We start from the raw sequence: 10,994 nt of genomic DNA on the forward strand, positions 1-10,994 counted from the left end.
GGAGAGTATGTAGGTGGAGGGGTCGATATTGCGAAGGGTGGAGGTCGAAGAGGGCTTGGAGTGTGTAGAGGAGGTAGACACAATGGAGACTAGGAATTCTTTGAGAATGAAGTGGACTCCTCCTTCTGTGGTGACCTATCTATAGATCTTCCAGTGTACGTGGACTTGTGTTAGGAAATTGACATGGGACCATAGGTTGGCTCATACTCGCTGCATCCGCCTACTCAATTTGTTGATGAATTACTTTTAAGGGTACTTTAGAATATGCATTTTAATTAGCATCATTTTTTAAGAGTTATATTATTGTAATTTATTTAAATAATTATATTGATTATGCTAACATTATTTTCTATCTATGCAGGTTACCTTTGACAATACTTTGAGAGTAGAATGAGTTTAGGAATGAGTGACAAGGAGTTGTAGGAGATATTCACATGTATGTCTCCAGATCAAATGGCCCGATTTAGAGATATGGTGGACTAGGAGCTGTCTTGGACACCATTGGGCCATTCTATGAGATCTACTTCGGCATGCTTAGATGCTTCAGTTTCTAGTAGATGAGATCAATGCTCTAGATTGGGCCCGGATAGAGGGAGTGGTTCTGAGGGTGCTATAGAGATGTGGATGCTGTGAACCTACAGTCGGCTGGTTCTAGATAGGGGTGCTATTCCTTACTCTCATATAGGTTCTAGAGAGGGTGGCTCAGGCGGGTGTTGTGGAGGCACTAATGCAGTGTCTTTGTCTCATCTTTCCGATGGATACTTGTCACCTCCAGGATTTGTCATACCTGTGGGGACATCTACTCTAGTGACTTTGGATTTTGCTCAGTCGTCTGTAGGTGGCACCCTTATGGGTGCTACTCCAAGAGATACTACCCCCGTGGGTACGACAGATATATAATGGTCTCCTGGTTATGCCTAGAAGTGCAGTTGTAGGTCGGAGAGGACACACCTTAGACGCACCCTAGAGGGGTACAGATACCTTGTAGATGATAGGACACAGATACCTTGTAGGTCAGAGAGGACACACCTTAGACGCACCCTAGAGGGGTATAGATAACTTGTAGATGATAGGACGTGTGTTGTGATCATGAATGATGAGGGGAGGAGGGTGATGTCTCGCATGAGAGAGTTGTGCCAACAAGTTTTTAGGCACAACGTCTTGGACCATTGGAAGAATATACCCAAGGGGAGCAAGGACTATATAGTGGCATCCTTGCATGAGGCGTTTCTAGTACCTACTGTGATAGAGAGGTTTTCCACTGGGTGAATGATGGAGTGTATGCGTGTATACATGTCACATAGATGATCAAACGCACGTAAGGCACTCAAGAGTGGCGCCTCAAAGCTCGAGTGGCTAGATGCATATGATTGGTAGAGACTCGAGGAGGAGGCTACAGATTCTCCAGGATATTGGTGACAGCAGTGGGAGGTAGCAAGGACACAATTGGAGATAGGGGTCGTGTATCATTTGGGGAGTGGCGGCCACAAGACTTATCTGGAGGGCTTTGTAAGTTTTTCTTTTGTTTTTCTCGCTTTCTTATTTGCAATATCACTTATACTAACAATCATGTTTCTAACAATTGTATTATGTTTTCTTTGCAGGACTCCATCACAAACTGTGATCCACCAATTTGGAGACTTGATATGCAGAGAGACACAGTCTCACTACACTCATCGATAGACTATAGGCGTACAGGGGCCCAGTAAGTCAATCATTTTTCTTGTCCATAGTCACTATTTTTTAAAAATGCATTATGTATGGTGAACTGATGTGTAGTTGTTCATTTTGCAGAGTCCGTTTGATGCTTCTTTACGTCGGGACAAGCTTTCTGATGGTGAGGATTTGTAGCTCATGCTTGGATTTGTGGACTGCACACCCTCTTCTTTTTTGGTCCTGTGATCTATACACGCATATTCTATGTACTATTCCTTAGATGTACTTATGGTCCTTTGTATAAAATCGTATCTTGAGATAATTATAGATAGAATTTCATGTTTGTTTTGGCTCTCTTCTCTCTCCATGGTTCCATGTAATGTCATGAGTTTTCATCACTAGTATTGTACTTATTCTATGAATTATCAATCTTGTGGATTCGAGTAGTTTTTGCACTCATCTTAACGACCATTGCATACCCAATATGTAATTCCTTTATAGAATATTATACAACACATGGTGCAATATGTGGTGCCCTGTCACAAATATTTTTTCTTTGTAATTGTCACTATTAGCATCACTAATTTCTCTGCATGTGTCGCTATTGCTGTTGCTATGCACGTTGCAGATCGTTGTTATCTGTGTTGCACAATCTGCCATGTCACAATTTTTTTTCTCTGTAATCGTCGCTAATTTCTCTGCATGCATCGCTATTACCGTTGCTATGCATGTCATAGACCGTTGCTATCTGCATTGCTATTTGCATCACAAATGAGATGCAAATAGCAACACATATAGTGACAATTGTTGCATCACAAATGCGACACATATAGCGATGCAAACAACGACAATTTCTGCGATAATTTTGTAGAGACGTTTATACTGATGCCTTTAGCAATGACACGGGTAAATTTTTTGATGAACATTTGCATCGCTTTGAACGTCGGTATGAGGCATGTATCTTGTAGTGACTTATTTAAGGGTTGGGTGTCCACAGTCCTTAACAAACTAGAGAAGACATGACCTAATCGTTACTTGCTAAATAGGTGAACTTCTTGCCCACTTTTGGACAGGGAGTCTCCCTTGCCCACTTTGTAAAGTGGCGGACAAGAGTGCACTTTTTACATTTGTAACCAATCAAAAAATTTATAAGTTTATTATTTTTTATTATTTACAAAGTATGTCCATTTGGTGTGTAAAGGTATGATGTCCATGTCCATGCCCAGTTTCAAAAAGTACATGTCCACACTTCAAGCAAGGCTTGGCCATATGTCACTTGCTGTGTAACCGAATCGAGACTGTACAAATAGGCACAAATGTATTACACACACAGACACACACACATAGAAGAAGAAGAAGAAGAAGAAGAAGAAGAAGAAAAAGAAGAAGAAGAAGAGTAGAAGGGGAAAGAAAGTACAGACAAGAGCTCAATAAGAGAGAGAGAAAAAAGACTTGAGTAGAGAAAAATAATGAGAGAAGAGTATGCATACTTATGAGAGACCACTCAAAGGTACACATGCATAAAGCACATACACATACACACAAATTTGAGTATTCGTACACACGAATTTATGTACATGATACTACAAGTTAAAGTACATAGTAGAATTTAAGTATAAAGTACATACATATATATACATGAATTTAAGTATAAGCACACACAAATTTAAGTACATTATAATATAGTTTCAAGTACATAGTAAAATAATGTTAAGAACGAATTATTCAAAAAATACGAAGCTAACAAATCTAATGTTATAATTTTTTTCTTAAAGTCATCTTTTTTAATAATAGTAATTATTGATATGCAATTTTATCTTTTTAAATAATTAAATAAATATTATTACTTAAAAATTGATAATCGAGTCTAATATAATAAATGATGTAAGGATTAAAAATATTTCAATATTCAAATTTAATTGAAGTAATTTTTAATAAAAGACTTATTATGAAAATATTAATGTTAACACTTTATTTTAGGAGGATTTCTTATTAGTTTAAATATTATTTATGAATAAAAATATTTTAAATCTTATAATAAAAACTATTAATATCTACATAATACTCATAATATTTAAAAATAATAAAATATATTATGTATACATTTAAAATAGTTTTAAAATATATTAATGTTATATATTATATAATATATATTATTATATTATTTATATATTATTTATATACATATGAATACGTTATTATATAAGTCTTATTAGAGTAATATTATAATATTAATATTATATTTAAATATTTTATGTAATATATAATATTATCAAATATAAGCTAGATATTCAAAGTTACTTAGCAGTGCTTACAACAACTCGTAAGGCATTTGTGTGTGTTGCATGAGAAGCTAGGTTCAATTTCTAAGGATGGACTAGTGGATTTGAGCTCTACTCATATGGTGCATCACTAAGGCTTCTAAAGCAACATGGAAATATATTGATAAAAAATTTGTGAGGTGGAGGACAAAGAGGCAGAGACCAATGAGGAAAAAGGGATCAATCTTCTAAAGCTACATAGCAAATACCCTTAAACATGTAGAAAATCAATGTGCTTTAATCTCTTTTTCTAAAAACTTTGTTGAGCGTTTGTAGCGAGTTGAACAAACATTACAAGAGAAGGATGATGATAAATTAGCTGATGTAGCATGTTTACAGAGTGAGATGGAAGAAATAAGGGGATACATAGGAGAAATGTGTGAGGACATTAAAAAATTATAGCCAATAGAAACTTCTAGAGATTATGAGGAGAAGTTATTTGAGGTAGATAGAAGCAATAGCCATATCAAGGATGTAGTATGTGAGTTGCTTGCTTGCATAGATGTCAACTTGCATAGATAAGAGAATGTTTTCCTTGATGTGCATGTTACCTTATTTAAAGTTTATCTCAATATATTTCTAGCCATGTTAACCCAAATGAATCGTAATATGGATTCATTCTCAAGGCCATAGTTTAGTAGACATTTTTCATATTCCTTTTCATTTGAATGGAGTCATGTAGAAGGATTTAAAACTCTAATTGAGTTTTGAAATTTGCTAATATGTTTAAACTAATTTTGTCTTTAGCAATAGCTTGATATAATATAGTAATGAGATTAATAATATTATATTACAATATTATAATATGTATTTTTTCCATGTTTTCTCTTGGATTCATGTAATATATGATGCCCCCAATATGTTATGTTTTAGTTGATGTGTTTCTTAGGCCTATGTTCATACACACTCTTGATATTCCAGTCTTTTTTTTTGTCTACAAGTTCATACCTAGATGAATTGTAACATGGCTCCTATTTGCACACACTCATGTTATTCAAAGCACATTTTCTATTTGCATTTTCTATGGTTTTGCATTAAGATAAGGTGATAAATTATCATATTGACTTGATTCACACTATATTTTTTCTTAGGTTTTATTTTTTTCAATGTTACCAGATGTAGATGTAGGTACAATACAAGAGTTCAAACAAAATTGTACTAGCTACATGTAGATAATTGCATATAGAATATGCATATATCTATGTCTGTAAGAGAGATAGACATAAATACAATGTCGTTCTCAAGAGACAAGGTCTTTCCATATCTTTATTACAAGCATAGGCTTGGTTAATGAACAAGGATATGGTGGTTGCATAAACAATTGCAAAAATAAATACAATGCCATTCTCAAGAGACAAGGCCATTCTATTATATCTTTATTGCATTTGGATATGAGCATAGACTTGGCTAATGATCATAAGACATGGTGGTTGCACAAGCGGTTTTAACTTACTAGTTGTGATTGGGACTATGAATCAAACTTATTAGTATGATGTAAATTATCATGCATTGTCAACTATCAATGGATACAATTCACTTTGCCCAATGATCGCTTTACTCCTCCTTTACTCATATGGGCACTCCTTTATTTAAAGATATTTTCCACTATAGCTATGCTCAATGCTATCACTTACTGCCATTTGATTGTGAGCATAGTATATCTCACTAGCACACAAATCAGATTCTCCATGATTGGAGTAAGTGGAAGTTCTAGGATCTATCTTGCTTTGAGAGTTTGCATCCAATTTGCAAGTTTCTCAACAAATGTAAAGGCTCAACAAATGACCTCACTCGGTATGGATTACCCTTTTTTTAACTAAGATTGTTCAATGCATATGTGAGTTAATTGATGTCTATTCTTTTCAACTTTTAGTGAAACAACATAGTCTAAGAGGGGATATGAGTAGCTTCACTCCTCCATGTGCTTAGTGCACTAGATTTGACAAAATTTGGGAGGAAGAAGAAGCCATCCTTTATATAAATATTTATGATATTTTCTCTTTAACTTTGGGATTTTGGACAAATAAAGTAGAGATTATGTTCCTCTATAACTTTATAAAATTCTTTGGAATTTTTCTTTTTCTCTATTTGAGGTGTCAATCTCTATGCTTAGAGATAATGTTTTACATCCTTCTGCAAATTTATGTTTAACAAAGGTCTTGGGAAATTAAACAAATTTTCTTTGTAGACATAGAGTACAATTATATTGGAAAAACACTAAGATTTCTTATCAAAGGAATAGTTTAAAGTGTATTTAATGCACGGTTTTATACAGAGCTAAGAAATACATTGGATTTCTCTATTTCATGCCAAATATCTGGATTTTTTAATCACAACTTGAAGTAGTGACAATTATTTGAAGCAGTGATATATTACTTGAAGTGGGATGATGCGATTCACAGGGTTAATTTCACATTTCTGCTTGTATGAGGAAAAATTACTCTTCTATTTTGTCTAGTCTCAAGTCTTAGGAATTGAAGAAACCATTCGTAAAGCAACAAAAACAAGTGTTTTAGAAGATTGTAGGGGGAGAAGCATGAAGATTTTCAATCGTGGATGAAAATAGAGCCAGGTTGTTCACAAAGATATTTCAAAATACAAGCACTATTGCAGGAATGCCCTCTCTATACCAAACTCTAACTAAATCTACTCAGAAAGAGAAAGCAATATCTTTGGCCTACTACAGGAAGCCTACAGAGGATTAAGAAGAGAGCATTTAGGTTTCATTTTTTAGTTTTGAAGTTTAAAATTTCAATCTGATTAATTGCAATGGGTAAATCAAAGGAAAAGAAGAAATGGTGCAAAGTTCGTTTTGAGTCTAGACATGCTTCAAAGACTTGTTCTTATGTTCATGGGTCTTGTGAAGAAGGAAAATCCTGCAAGTATTTTTGCATATTTGATTTATGCAATCAGTTTAATGATATTCACAAGAAGTTTTCAGTAGCAACAAAGAAGGGTTCAAGTTCGAAGATGGATAAAGCACGGGAGGAGTTGGATTCTTTTGAGGATATTCTTCATGATTCTTATAAATGGCATGATGATCATGAAGACAAGAAAGTTAGGTCTTGTTCAAGTGTTAAGCATATTGGGAGGTTGCTTATAGTAGTTGAAAGCTTAAGGAAAGATATGAAGATGTTTTGGATTCCAATTCAGATTTTGACTCAAGTTCAAGTGATGATGATGATGATGATTTGTGCTCTTTACTTGTGGACTTGCTAAAGATTGAGGTAAAGGGAGCAAGAGAGGACAAGAGCCAAAGAAGCCAAGAATCCTCAAGTGCCCCAAACCCAATAGAGAAACTTGCCAACGGGAGAGTGGATCATCACACACTTTGCATCAATAATCTCAAGGCATTTTGTATTTTTCAAACTACCATAATCAATCTCCAATCAACTTTAATCAAGAAGAAAACAAGCTAGTAGTTATTATGAACAATGAAGATGATCAGATTGGTGATCAAGAAGATTAGATGCTGTTATGGATTATAAGTTTCACGATTATGGTTTCGCAAATGAGTATGTCATTGTGAATGATTTTCTTTGTTCTCTTATTGATGCTAAGGAAGATAATTTAGCCACTAAGTTGGATTTCAATGAAGGAACTTTGCAAGAACTTGAAGAAGTGTCACTACTCGTAGTGAAAAATGCACCATCCTTGGATGTATTTGTTCAAGATACCCATGTTTCCAACATGCAAGATAATATTTCAAGTCATCAATATGAAGAACATTTCAATGTTTTGCTACAAGAATTATGGAATTGCAAGAGTAGCACTATAATTCCTTTGCAAGAAGAGCAAGATTACAAGATTGGCACTACAATTCCTTTGCAAGAGTTGGTTCAATATACAAGCAGTTCCATTTGAAGTACGCTCTATGATTCAATCTCCAAGTTCCATAGAGTTGGTAAATATCTTTGTGAACAATCCTAGAGTTGGTATAGAGAGGGCATTCCTGTAATAGTGCTTGTATTTTGAAATATCTTTGTGAACAACCTGGCTCTATTTTCATCCATGATTTTTAAGAAGTTCCATTTGAAGTACACTCTATGATTCAATCTCCAAGTGAAATGATTCATTGGTTTTCTATTGAGCTTGAAAAGGAGAGAAATGTGGTAAATGTTGTAGCAATTGAAGCTTTGTCTGTTATCAATTGGCTTTGAGAAGAGAGAACATTACTATACAGGAGGTTTCTCAACCAAGAAATACAAAGGATTTTCAAGTTTCTCATTGTTTTGAGGCCATTAATGTTCTTGAGGTAGTTGTTTTGTAGAAGGATAATGAAATTGTTGGTTAACATACATAGTTGGTGTTTTCCCATGATTCAAGTTAAGATGTTATTCTTGAGGACCTCATTACACTAAAAGTAGGTGTACAACAAATTTTCCAATAGATTCATTCCATATTGTATAATGCAACATCTACACATAAAAGGTTTCGTCAATTATACACTTAAAATCCTATTATATGTCGATCTTTAAGTGTTTATCATACTTGCCCTTAATCATGATCCTCAAAGCCAATGTGGAAGCTTTTATGACAAACTCTAGGAGAGTCTAAGGTTTTGTCTAAATGATGCAATGTGTGTAACTCTTCAAATGAAAGAAACACAATAACAATTGGAAAGTGGTTGTTGCAAGGCATTAGTTTGAAACTTTTTATTTCACACAATGAAAAGCATTGTTTATATTTTCTTCAAAACCATGATATTCTCTACTAGTTTGCAAAGTAGGCCTAGGGCATATGAAGCACTCACCAAGGAACCATGGTATGCTCTACTAGTTTACAAAGTAGTGAAGCACTCACCAAAGCCATTCTATGGGTATATAAATACTCACAAAAGTGAATTTTATGGGTATAGTCCTTATTTATAATCTCCTAAAACATCAAAGTCCTCGATGGATTATAGTAAGCATGCATGCCCATGCTCAAGGTTGTTGTCACTCTCATGGTACCTTGGATAGGTTGACATTGAATTGAATAAGCTTTCACTTCTATGCAAAAAGCCCATGCCCCATGTTAATAAAGGCAAAACATCGACACATGGATTTTTTTCATCAGTACTCTCCAATTGCGTAACGTCTCTTCCCACCATGGATGGTTATATTTGAGTTGTAATTTATAAGCACAAAGAGAAGTTGATGTGCTTGATCTTCATATCTCTCATGCAAGTGTCAAGAAGTTGCAATGCATGATGTTGAATCTCTATTTTGGAATGTTGATAACAAGGCCAAAATCTTAGTTCTCCTAACACAATTTTTATTCTTCCAACTAAGTATCTACCTTATTTGAAGGGATGTTCTTAGTGTGACACAATGACTAGGATCTTCTATTTTAAAGGTTTTTGCACTTACAAAAGAACATATTTTATTATGTGCATCCTTAATGTAGTTGTGATAAGGTTCATTGTGGTTAGGAATGATCTTTTGTCATAGCATTCAAATCACCTCATCTCAACATTGTAAGTTGCAATGTGGCACGAAATGACATATGTATGATATCTAGCAATTAACAATCATCTCAATTTGATGTGAGATGCCATGAGGGCAACTTTTTGATTTTAATGTCTTTTGCATTTAGAACTAAAGGTACACATCGACATTTTAGGTAGAGCCAAGTGTTGGCTCCATCCACATAAACATGCCAAAGCCCAAAACATGTAAATTGAGGTTTGTATCTAATCTCACCTCTTGTCTTGAATTTTCTAGACTTTAAGTGCTTTCTTCATTTAAAAATGTACATCCAAGGTCCAACATTGGTCCAAAACTATATAATCAAGTTTCAACTACAAAATTATTTATGCCTTTGACCCCTAGTTTTGGTATTGGAGGAGTTGTAATGGCAAGAATATGTTTAGATGAGATCATTCCGCTCTCAAAAAATTAAAAGAAATGCATAAACACTAAAACAAAGATTAGGAGATTCATAGATGGTTAGTTAGAGGTTTAATTTTATTGTAATTTAGTATTTTTGCGGGCGAACTTCATGAGAAGGTAGATACTTATGGCTACACTTGAAAGTTTCTATAAACTCTCTCTCTTTCCTCTCTCTCTCTCTCTCTATATATATATATATATATATATATATATATATATATATATATATATATGCGAGCGATAAAATAACGACCTAATTTAACTAAAACTTGTATTGCCCACCTTTTTGCAAAATTGGGTTTATTGCTCGTCCTTAGATTCTCCATTTAATCTAAATGCAAACAACATCACACACGTATCACATGAAGTGGCCTTAGTGACAATGGTCACATAATTTATCATACTTGCCAAACTAAGACCTAATGAGTATTGTAATGATCAAGGATGACTAGAAACTAGTGAGTGGAGAATAATATGATGCCACTAAAGAGTGTAATAAAATGAACAAGAAAGCCTCAATCATTGGATTGCAATTAGTTATTATCTTGTTGTAATAAAAGTTATTATACGAGTTCAAAGGCAATCTTAAAAGCATTGAAGTAAAGCTCAAAGCAAAATATTACGCATCTAAATAGGAAGCATTGGATTCATGCTAATGGACCATGTTAGACAAAGAAACATTATTATCATTTAGTTACTTTTAATGAGAAAGTAACAACTTAAATGTTGATAAGGATGTGATTATTGTACTTTTTAAATGAATGTTGTAGTCAAAAGGCTATAATATTCGTGAAATTGCTTTGAGCAATCTCACAAACTTAGCATTGAGATGTAATCAAATCTTAACTTGAATAAGGGAAATATATTTATGATTTATCTAGTCAAGCACAATATGCAAGGAATATAATGTCTATATCAATAACAATTTAATGGGTCTTCCATGTTAAATTTGCTCATCAAAATTCAATGGATAGGAAGAAAAAGAAAGTGTTCATCTCTTTTATGGGTGTGATGCTATCCCTCTCTATGGAGTGTTCTTTACAACTTCTTTGATCATTTTGCATGATGCTTTTTTACTTTGAAATGTGCATTGTTAGATAACCTTGGTAAGGTAGCCACAATGTGAGAAAACATGTAGCTTGTA

The sequence above is a fragment of the Lygodium microphyllum genome, chromosome 3, assembly GCF_053477565.2.
Source record: "Lygodium microphyllum isolate KBCC chromosome 3, Lygodium_microphyllum_v1.1.10, whole genome shotgun sequence".
NCBI classification, from domain to species: Eukaryota; Viridiplantae; Streptophyta; class Polypodiopsida; order Schizaeales; family Lygodiaceae; genus Lygodium; species Lygodium microphyllum.